General features: G+C 46.9%; 1 protein-coding gene across 7 annotated transcripts in view; it reads left to right on the forward strand.

The window, feature by feature from the left end:
- LOC100679558 (beta-4C adrenergic receptor) overlaps positions 1-12187 on the forward strand; it is an 87556-nt gene that overhangs the window by 44161 nt on the left and 31208 nt on the right. The gene's annotated exons all lie outside the window — the stretch shown is intronic.

A 12187-nucleotide genomic window follows, 5' to 3' on the forward strand; every position in this document is an offset into this window, starting at 1 on the left:
TGGAGCTGAGTCTTCAGTCTCTCGAAAATTGAAAATCTCGTTGCATAGCATTTCGTGGAAAAAGGTGACGGTTAAAACTGATTAAGCAACGATTTCATTCAGCTACGCTGCTGAAACAACAATGCAGAGTCAGCCGTGTACATATATGTATACACACAGAGAGTCTCGGAGTGAAACGGGGGAGGACACACGGGCGCTTTAAAATTGTATCGCTTTAAAGCTTCATCCACACACTTTACGGGCTTTTAAAAAACGTTACTTCCTCACACCCGATGCCCGGCAATGCATTTTCCAGGGGCTCCCGCACCTATATATACTAGGCTCGTCCCGCATGCCAGGCACGTCCCGCTGCGCGCATCCCGGACTCTTAAAACAAAGCCGTGTAATATAGAACGTAATTCAACGGCGGGTGGAATTAAAATTTTAAAACGCGAGCTTTATGGCGGCTGAATTTTTCAGGCAGAATAACAGCGAGAGAGACACGCAGACGCGCAGGTGTCTGGCGATATTTTGACGTGCATGGATGCCTCCTGGTGTACGTCTTGGGGTATTTTCCGTTTCCGAGAGGTGGGATTCGTTTGTTTTCAAGGCGAGCGTGTCGGGAGCGAGGTAGACGCATGGGAAACATTCTTCCCGCGTCATTGGACGGAGTGCCGCTGCATCATCCGAGTCGGCGAACGTACACATCACGTTTATACGCTTTCGTGCAGTGTTTAAGATTTCACTTGGAAACATTTTGTCCTTGGCTTCATTCTCCGGGGACTGCTCTGTCTAGTATGCAAAGCATCTCAATTGTGTGCACGAGAAGCTTTTTATTTTCCATTTCTATTCTTCAGCGTATACACTGCGAGTGCGTTTAATTACTCGGAGAATTCAAGCGCATACGTCCCAGCGCACGTACAAACAGGATCTCGCTTTTCCCGCAACATTTCCTCTTTGCCCTTAAAAACTCCCCAACATAACACGCGCACTCGAGAAAAAACGACTTGCCACCTCACCGTCTCGTAATTACCCTTGACCCACATAACACATACACTGCGCTATAGCTCGCAGCTACAATAATCCAAAATTTGTTACCTTTCCAAAGCGAAGAAACAAAGGCCATCATATAGAGTTCAACATCACATACACACGTACTCTCTTTCTTCTCCAGGGAGAACGGAATAGTAGAGCGCAAAAGTGACGCTGCAAGTGTCTCTCCTCCGGGCGAAAGAGGGAAGAAGGAGCAGAAGCGGAGCTGAAGCAGACAAGTGAAAAAGACAGCTCTCGAATAGCGGCCGGTTTTTCCTGCTGCGTGCCTGCGATGTGTACAGCCTCGAGGGTGGCCGTTAAACGAACGTCGATTCGCAATTAGGTTAAGAGCACCTCCCGGTACTGCTGCTGCTGCTGCTGCTGCTCTCGAGATAAGTTTCGCGCGAGAACGAGGAAGTGTGCAGAACTCAATTTGTATACGCCTCCTCCGCCCCGATGCTCTTCTTGGCTTTTTTTTACCGGGCTGCGTGTGTGTGTGTGTAGGTATAGTAGGTTGTATGCGGGGATATTGTGTGCCCCTGGCTGAATGGCAAGCTGATGGACGCTTTTTGAATTTGCCTTTTTCTTCCCTTTTGCGAGGACGAGAGTAGGTGAAGTCGAGGGAGCTTCTGTGGCTGCCGCGCACAATAGCCGCTGACGTAAGAGAGAACGAGAGAGAAAGAATTTCTATACTGAGCTGTGGAGAGGAGAAAGACTGTGACGTGTGTTTCGGGGAGGCTGAAGAGCTGCTTTGGTACGTGCGCTTGGATTGGGGGGAGTGAGAGGGAAGGTAACGAAATTAAAAATTCAGTATGATCCCGAAGTTAAGTGAAGCGCGTAGAAGAAGTTACTTTTGGGATCCAGCAATTTTGTCTCTGCGGAAATTCGACGTCCCAGCCTATTAGCGTAAGCGTCAGTCAGACTCCGGCTAGATGAACGCGCCCCTGACAAATGTGACACTCGAAATGAATGTCGCAGGCTCTCGGACAACTTAAAACGATATATCGCCCTGTCACTCGACTCTATGAGCCTCGCGCAGTTTTATTACTTCTACTTGTTGAGGCTCAATCCTCCCGTATGAATGGCAATCTCTCCGCTACGTTAGTTTCAACACACTACTCACATACCCACTTCTCAACATCCGGCATAGCTGGCTGTCTATCCGCATTCCTCCCTATATATTACAGTGAACAAGGAGAACCCCCGCACGACCATATTATGCGGAATTTTAGCGCTTCACCTGTCGCACTTGAATAAAACGCACCTTGCAAAGGCCTCCATCGTCTTCTGCGAAGGCAGCAGTGTGGGGACTCAAAACACGACGCGCGCATTTGAATTTCGTAACAGGTTGTGTCTGTGTGTGTGTGTGACTGTGTGTGTACAAGACGAGAAGCGCGACAAAGGTACGGACGTAACAAAGGACGACGTGTACGTTTCCAAGACGAGATGAAGATAGACGGCGAATATATTGCCGGGGAATTCCGAGAAGAAGCGTCGCCCGAGCCAAGTTCCGGCATAATTTCCATTGCTGTCGCGCCGGAGCTCGCGGCCCGCTCGGTGATGAAGTAGAAGCGCGCGGAGGAAGAGAGGGGAATAACGAAATCGAAAACAATTTGTGTGTTAATTCTGACAAAGGGGTAAGAGGGACTGAAAATACGCGGACGGCGTTGGCTGCTTTTTTCTCGCTGCTCGGCGCGAGGAAAAGCGGGTTAGGTTTAATTAGCGCTTGCGGGATGCGAGCTGTGGAGGATTTTTCGAGAGGAAAAATTACCACCTCCCACTATACCCCTGTTGCAGGGATGCCGTTATGAAATTTGTACAAAAAACCATCGTCCCGTATTAACATTTTAACAATGTTTCTCGTCGCGACAATTTCAAAAGCAACAGTATAACTGTTCTCATCGCGCTTCGCAAGCTCGCAAACTCTAATTCTGCGGGTTTTTCTCCTGGAAGACTCGCATAATGCCTGGAAAACTGTTTAAAAGAATATACGCAGGCAGCCGGAGATGAAAAAAGTATTTTCCATTTCGAGCACAATGCCGGGGCGCGGCGCGCGGCGAAAAAAGCATACGTAACTTCATAAGTTCGTTTGCGCGCGAGAACTGTACGCGGGTATACAGATATACACATGGCATCGAGGCGAGCTTATCTGCGCAGAGAAGAGAGAAGGAACGAAAGTTGGCAGTACACTTTTGCCAGGTGCGCGCGACTCGTCGTCGTTTCATTGAGTTTCGCGAATTAAATCGAATTTCGTCGCCGGAGGTGGGAAAATTAAGTGCGCGTGCGGCGACAAGAAGCAGAGATGGAAAAACGAAGACGGATCGCCCGATGGATATGAATATAACACGGGAAAATAAAGGGAAGGGCCGGATGTATAAGTATAGATGGTAATTGCGCGAGCTGGGGGAGGTCCTCGAGTCTTCCGCGCAGGATATTGGATTATGAGCGGGTCTACGAGAAAGCTTTGCTTACTGCGCGATAAAAAGAGTCTCCGTTTCATTCAAAGATGAAATCCCGCTTCTTAATCTCGTGCACAATACATTCAGCCGTTCGAGTAAAGTTAATTACCGACGAGTCACCGATTGCCGTCTCCGACAATATCACGTCGGTGTGCAGAGAAACCGCAGAAAAAGGGTGTAAAAAGCACCAGGCGTGCGAACAGTCACACACTCGCCCCGAGAGATAAACAGAAAGAGAGGTCGAGTGTGTATAAGCGCCGGAGGCGGGATTTGATTGGTTTTTCCGAGTGCGCTCGCGCTTGCATCGAGAAGAATCCTAGTCTCGCGGTGACCGCGCGTAATTCATTCGACCGCAGCGAGGGTTTTTTTCCCGCTTTTCCTGTAGCTCTGTCGACAACGCGGTATATGGTGTCATTAAAGCTGGTAGAATATTTAAGGCGATTGCGGAAGCTTTGTGCGGTCTGCCGTTATCCTTACTGACCTCAGACTGTGGCATCGTTTTGTTTCTTTGCAAATCTAACGAACCCCATTGCCGTCAAACTAAATATCCAATACACTCTAATGTTTACCCCTCGACAATCCACTTTGCCCATCCCTCACTCGCGCGCGTCTCGAAAGCCCTAATCTCTCGGCGAACACACGTAACAACGGTCCATCAGCCGAGTGCATCTTTTTCAAACTCTCGCGCAAGACACACACACACACAGGGGAGCCAGATTCTCACACGCGGCCGCAGCCTCCGCAAACCTTGCCATATCAAGTGCTACACGCGCAGGTCGCGGCGTCCTGGGAGCGAAGGAACACCTCCGAGGTCCCTTACCCGCACTTTCGTCCCCGAGTCCTCGATTGGATTACAGACTTTGAGAGTAGGTGGGATAGCATTTCTTTCCGTGCTTCGCATTTTTCCGGATCTCCATCTCCTTTATATGCCGCTGAGCGGGCGGGCTTAGCGAGCGATTCTCCTTTCCTCTGCCTTATTCGTGTTGGAGCTGCTCTGTCTGCGATGGGCCGTATAATTAAGCTCTAATATTCAGAGCGCCGGAATTCTTCGGGATTCGAAAGTTAAACGAGCGCCATATCCCCTTTTCAATTAAGCGGACAATGCAATATTTATGAATTCAGATTTTTTGCTCGCCGGGGGATAACGGAATGAACGTCGATTCCCAAAGCTCTGCCCCCGCGACGTTGCAGTATTTATACTCTCGGTTGGACAAGTCATAAAACATTCATTTCTCATTGAAACACCCGCTTTGAAAGTCGAATCCGCTCAAAGCGCCGACCATCTGCCAACTCTCGATGTGTCTCCTTCGCAACGAGATATTCCGTGCACTGCAACGCCGCAGTGCTGGAAAATCGTCCCTCTTCCGTAATTTTTTGTCCGAAATGCGAAAGACGCGGGATTCGACGTCGGTCGGCTGTATTATACCGTAACAGCGCGAGGAAAGCGAACATAGCTTCCCTCCCTCAATTCCTTTTCGACCCCCCACTATTTGATGTTTGCCGGTCTATGATCGAGGCTTTGAAGGCGAAGTAATCCTAGAAAAAAAGGGCCCCGATCCCTGGTTGGAAATCACATGTGTATCGCCTCAGCCCGGACCTTTCACACTTGAAAATATAACTTATCCAAAATTTTGTAGATCTAAGTGTTACTTTTGTAGTATTAAAAGATTAAAAGACAACAAAATTTGAACGGAAAAAGTCGGATTAAAATAGTTTTCCATCATGTAATAAATATAAGGTATGACTGATATTCAATATTATAGGAGAAAAATAAGTGCAAAATACATGCCTTTAATTAAATTAAAATAATGTTCTTGCAAATAAAAAATAACTGTTACAAAATTTTAATCATGCTTTTGACGCTTCAACTAATTTTTACTTGTTCATAAATTTTGGAAAATAAGTCTATATTTTTTGATAATGATAAAGTGTGTTACATAATGAATATTAAAAATAATTTAATGAAACTATGATGTAGAGCAATTTTGATCGGATTTTTTCAATTCAAAATTTGTTGACATTCATTTTTTAGCAATATATAACTTCCGTGATTAATTTTATTCATTGTGCATTTTATTGAATTCATCAAATTTTGGATAGGTGAATTTTTTTCTAGCGTGAAAAGCCCGGACCGAGACGCTACACTCGTCATAATTTTCAGCCATAAGTCGACACCTTTTCTTTCTAATAGGACTACTTTGAGTCCGCCAAACTTTGAGTGGTGGGGGTCGAAAAGGAACTGAGGGAGGGAAAGGCTTTCTTCCTATTGGAAAAAAAAGTGCCCTATGTTCGCTTTCCTGGCGCTGTTGCGGTATGCTGTACACACATAGGTATAAGGCTTCGGAGAGTTCAGAGTCGGCTTTAGCTCCGGCGCTCGCTCGACATCTTTATAACATTTTTCGTTGCTGGATAACACGGACTCGAGTCTGCTTTCGTCTGGCGCTGTTTGATGCGCCTCTCGAGGATTTTCCGCGACGTCGAGCGTGTTGGAGCTCGTCTACTGCGTATAATGAAAGTCAATGCGAATGCGACGCTACTGTATGGTTATTCGATTGAAGTGTTTTTCACTCCTTCGCCGCTGCGATGATTATGAGCTTGTTATGCAGGTGACGTTCGGCTAATTCGCGATGATAAATAGTTTCACGTTGCGGAACTGGCTTTGAGCTCTTATGCCTGTAACATCGCTAGAGGTTAATTCAAATTGCCTACTCTGAATTTCAAGCGGTCGCCTCTTTTCCCTTTTTCGTCGCATTCATTACGCGGCAATCAAAATTCAATGCCCGCGCGGTTTGCGGCAATTTCCTCTTCAACGCGCTGTACAAATTGGACTGCGGAATATTTGCGTGGGTATACGTTAATGGGTTTATACCTCGTATTCAAAGTAAAATTTGACGACGCTTAAAAAGTATAGCCCGCACAGCTTTAACGCAACAGCCGTCTTAAAATGGGATGGTAACTTCTAAACTAACGTTTCCGTCAATTTCCCAGAAGCACAACGCTACTGCCTCAAGTGGACGGAAGAGTTTTTCACAAAGGCGTGGCGGCGGCAGGAGCCGGACCTCAATAAAGCACCACCACTATACTCTCGCTTCTCGCCCCTTACAGATCTCATTCGCGATATAGCTCGACCTCTACCTCTCTCTTTTGCTTCCTCCAGCAGCTCTGGCTTTTTCGCGTCCCTTTAATGCCGCTAAAACCTTTTAAAGCCATCAAAGCGACATCTTAGAAAATCTATAGAGCCCCAACCTGGTCCTCGAGAGAGTATGCTCGTTGTGCTTTTGAGCCGAGCTCCCGACAGCCCGAGCGGGTATTTTCCAGATTAAAGCTTCGGCCGTCGCCTGTCGCGGCCCTTTACGCAAGTATGAGAGAAGAAGGTGTGCTTCTGACAGAATTTTTCGCCGAGACAGTCGTGTCCGACGTAGCTCGTGCTGCTGCGTTGAACACCGCGTCGACGATCGCACGGGCCAAATGAAAAGCCACTGGTCAGGCTGTGCGCGATAACTCAGTTTGCGAATTCACGCGCGGAGCAGAGAGCTCCGTAAGGATTTCCAGGGGTTCAGATATTTGCTCCCCAAACTACGTCGTGTTCATAGAGCAAAGTTCCAAGTCAATTACAAAGTTCGCTCCGAGCTTGTTTGGAGTCACGATTTCGCGAGGTCCAATTTATTGTTGGATGAATGAATTTTTCTCGTTCACGATCGAATTCCGTCGTAAATACTGCGTTATGTCGTATACTCTCGAACGACAGGTTTTCGGTGAGCCCTAGTTGTCATTTTGCGGACGTCGACGCGTTAATGTGATGGAAACCTAATCAATAATTCCAGATAATGAACGAACTTCATAGAGCGTGCCTTTTACACGCATCAGACCCGTTGCTCTGAAAATAAATTAATTCCGCGATGAAACAAAGTAAATTAATTTCGCATCGGCAACAATATGCGTTTTAAAATCAACAACGTTTAATAAGCGCGCGCAATACCAATCAGTCTTTCAATTTCGATCGTGAAACTCCAATTTATTTCCTCGGAATATACAACTGACGGCTGAAAATCAAGCATTTTTTAATCCCGAAAAATTCAATGCGTTATGCTGTACACCCAGTCAAAGTTTGCCGAAGCTATTATAACTCGAGAAGCGAACGAGGCTTTCTCGTTGACACAAGAGCATAACGCAGCCCATCAGCCGTCGAGGTAACGGTGTGAATTATGCAGCCCGATCAACGAGGCGCTAATTGCGCATTCAAAATTCCGTAACCGTCTAAGACCGCGCGTAATACGGTTTTCGCGGCGCCGCAACTTCGCTCCTGCCTCGAAAATGACATCGGCAGACAAAATGAGCCACTCCGAGGTAGATATATCCATCACGCGGTGCGGCTTCGTCGCCCAGACGGCCAATCTAGTCATGTGTACTCTCGTACGATACCCTTATATGCTTGCATTATGAAGCCTTTCAGCCTTTATGGTGTTGCTTTTAGCTTAAGCGGTTTGCACCGAGCTCAAAGTGTTTTACGATTGGACAAGTTTTAGGACTAGCTGGACTAGCTTCGCGACACGAGGTCGTTGACGTTGATGGCCGAGGCCGTAAAAGAAATGAGGTTTTATTAGCGTTTGCCGGATGGATTGATCACGATCGCGCCGTATATTAATGTTTAATATGGTGGCTGGCGCGTATTAACGGCCGTTTATTATGTCTGGAATACGATCGATTTTCGTGCGGATTACTTTTGGCTCGCGCGGACTTTTCATTAATTACCGAGCGGATGTCCGTATACGCGTATACACTCGGGAATATTGCTAATGAATTCGATTTACAATCACACGAATAAAAATAAATTACAATACAATCTTCCGAATGCTCTCTGGAAACGATCGCTTTTGCGCATCGCGTTAAAATTCAAATTAAAAATGGAAATTTAACTGAAATTCTAATGTAAAGCGGCGCCGCTGTTATAACAGCTCTGCGCTCATAGCGCAATCGTATTTCCAACATGGAATGGAGCCATTATGAAACGTACACGAGATCCGCTCTAAAAGCCATCATTCCGAAATGACTTTGCAATATCGTCTGCAGGTAGCGTAACAAACCATACTCGCTAGTGTACTGACAGTGTTACCGAGTTATTGGTCTCATCGTGGGCCCTTATATATATTCCAAAATATACCCACATGCATCAGCTGGATTTCGCTTGGAAAGATGGATACGCGCGAATAAATCTCGGTAAAGTCCTACACTCTCGCATCTGAACGCGAAATAAGTCTCGCTTGGAACACCGCCAAAAAGAATTACTCGCCGACCGAGAGCCAAATTGACATTTACATTATTTCCCCGCGATAAAAAGGCCCCATTTGCCAAAATCGCGCAGCTCGCGTTACGCGCAGTGTCAGCGATCTAGTATATTCATAATATATACCCGTCTCCAGCGATGAAGTGCGCGTATTGTAAAATTCAATTTTTATCAATATCCCTCGAAATCCGCGAGTAGTCCCCGCCGTCAAGCGGACAGCCCTGGACAGACGCGCCATCCGGCCATTTACCTCGGACAATCGGCCCGGTGGTCTCCATGGAAATGCTCCGTCTCTGCAGATGTATGTAGAACGCGCGTACACCAGCACTGACAGCGACTGCTCGATTTGACGCTGGAAAACGTGTGCGTGTGCAAAGGGTATATGCATATAGCTACTATGGAAAGGAAGCCGTTACGTCAAGGGACGGACGTCCACTCGGAATATTTTGGTCGCGATAAACGCTCAGGGGATCGAGATTGCTCGATTTGCATTGCGAGCAATTTCGGCTGCGCGGCCAATAGCTCGAAGCTTCCTATATATGCTGGAAGTGGGTTTTCGGGGAATTTGGTCGGCCGAACAGCGAGCTATGGTGGGTTGGGGGTGATTTCAGTTCCGAGATTTTTAAAGAGGTATACACTGAATTGTTCTGGTTTACAACGCGCTGTATAATTAAAATTCTGAGCTGATCGAGCAGCTCACTCAAACGTTAGGCCTAATTGCTCGGGAAAATTTTGTAGCCCGCGCGCGTCGCGTGCATCACACTCGAAATGCTCTAGCCAACTGCGAGATACTTCGGTTATATTTAAAATACCGAGAAACTTTATAAACACTCGCTTGTGCGAGCGGAGCACTAAAATTAAAATGTGTGTGCATTTCCAGTTTAACTCGAAGAACTTTGCCAAGCTCTAATCGCATCGAGCGAGTTCGAGCGAAGTCGATGCATCATATCTATTCTCGAATCTTGTTGCAGAAGCGATATTCCAGTCGAGCGAATGGAGTTTACGCAGCGTATTCGGAAATTGTTAAGTCGTATCTTGATCTCCCTTGTAATCAGCGGCCGTTCAGTTAATAAGCAGGGTATAATACCTCTGTAATTTTCCATATATACGCCAGAATGAAAGCTCTCCCCCCTGCGTATAGAGAAAATGACCTGTTGTGCTAGCTCCCATTAAACTCATAAGATTTGTAAAATATATGAAATTCACTTTTGATATTGACCCAACACATGCATTCCGCTATCTTGACGCCTCGAGAGCAGCGAATAATTAAATCTCCGCGAGTGTCAAATCCTCCGGAAAAGCTGAAGCCAAACTTCGACCTGTCACGCCACCTGTCCCAACTTCAGTCATTCGGTGCGTTAATGAGGCAAGTATACCGAAGAGAGAGAGAGAGAGAGAGAGAGAGAGAGAGAGAGAGAGAGAGAAACACGCGGAGCCTGCGCGACGTATATACCCGCAACTATAGCTAATTGTTCTATAGGGCGAGCGAGCGAAAGCTCCCCGTGAATTATCATAATTTTCAGCTAGTCACAGTGTGCGCGTATATCGAGTTTCCTCGCATTTTCTTTGGCTCCTGTTTCAACTCGCGCAGGAGCTTAATGAGAAAATTTCGCCGTGTGCGGCGTCTAGTTCCGCTCCAAGTTTCGCAGCGGCGGACAATGTAGATTCCGCTTTTGAGAACGCGAGCGCGCAGGTGCCACGGTCTATATAGTATGTATGTATGCGCGGGCCAGACACGCAAGTTTACCTGCCTCGTCGTAATCTCGACGGTGAGGAAAGTTTTGGGCTGTATGGATTTCAATTCGGCGAGTCTTATATAGTCGGTCGATTGCGAAATAAGTGTACAATAAGGTAAGGCGAGCTTGCGCACGGTCGGAAGTTTGAAAGCGAACGATTATGGCTGCGCGGGCTTGGAGTGCGCGGTAAACATGCGATGATTTCGATGTAAAATGCTCTTAGAGGAAACTTTGTAATAAACGAAAATCCGGAATCTTTTGAAATAGGTTTTCAAGCAGCTCTCCGTTCCGCGCGTATGTCTCTCGGCAATTTCCGAACAAATCTGATTCACCGCCAGCGAGCCGTCCTGAAAGAGAAAATTCGAAACAGTCGATCGAAGCCCGTTTTTAACCACCTCTATGCATACGCACTGCCATCGGGGCAATCTCATTCCGCGATAAATTCTAAAACTCCATCCGATGCAGCAGCGCCATCTACTCCCGCGAATTTCGCTTCTCCGCGGAGAATTAAATTTTCCATAAAATCTGGGGATATACATCCTAAAACTGTCTCAGTCTGGCGAGGCACGCGCGGAATGCCAAACAAAATTGAGCAGCCTCGCTATCCCGCCGACGCACTCCATTCAATTTCCGAGCTTTGCGTGTATATATCTTTTGAATAAGTCGAGCAATCGTTACGCGCTTAAAAGGCGAAGGCGCGCCTGCAGTTTCGCGTAGTTTGCTTTTGGAGCGCGAGTGAACGAAAATTTTGATTATGCATGCTTTCGCGGAAAGACAGCTTTTCGGCGCGAAAATTGAATAGAACGAGAATTCTATGCATGCGAATGAGAGTCGATTTTATTCCCGCTGCGTAGACGGAAAATCGAGAACGGCTAAACATTTGGAATTTTCACTTTACTCGGCGAAATACGCGAGCTTTATCTCGTGTGTGTACACAGGAAAATCGCTATATATCGAGGAAACCGTACATTAAAATCCTATGCGCCCGGCAATTTCGCGAAATTACATAAAATCCCGACGTCCCGCGCTTCTCTCTTATCGCTCTCTCTCTCTCTCTCTCTCTCTCTCTCTCTCTCTCTCTCTCTCTCTCTCTCTCTCTCTCTCTCTCTCTCTCTCTCTCTCTCTCTCTCTCTCTCTCTCTTCTCTCTCTCTCTCTCTCTCTCTCTCTCTCTCTCTCTCTCTCTCTCTCTCTCTCTCTCTCTCTCTCTCTCTCTCTCTCTCTCTCTCTCTCTCTCTCTCTCTCTCTCTCTCTCTCTCTCTCTCTCTCTCTATAGCCCCAGCGCGATGTATATGTGTACTGAGAGAGCGAGGTAAACAAGTTAAAATTTCTGGGTCGCTGGTAAAAGCCAGCGCGCATAGAACCTCTCCGTTCCGTCTGCGTAGAGCGTAACAAGGCGGCGACTGTTGCAGTTATAAACGACTACCGGCGCGACACACAATAGCCCTTTTTGCAGCGAGCTGTATACGCGCGCGCATATCGTCGCTATATACAGTTGCGATCCGAGCATTTCTCGCGCAAAATAAAAGGCTGCTTTTGAGCAACGCGAGATTTACCTTTTTAATTGTCATTCCGAGTTTCAAGTGCGTGCGCGGCCCTCTCGACTGTTTATGAAGGAAAGTCGCGTTTCGCGTTGGCGTGTGCTCGTGTTATATTGTATAGCTGGAAGAAGATCTTGAAGTTGTTGCAGGAAAATTAT

The sequence above is a fragment of the Nasonia vitripennis genome, chromosome 1 (assembly GCF_009193385.2).
Source record: "Nasonia vitripennis strain AsymCx chromosome 1, Nvit_psr_1.1, whole genome shotgun sequence".
Classification (NCBI taxonomy): domain Eukaryota; kingdom Metazoa; phylum Arthropoda; class Insecta; order Hymenoptera; family Pteromalidae; genus Nasonia; species Nasonia vitripennis.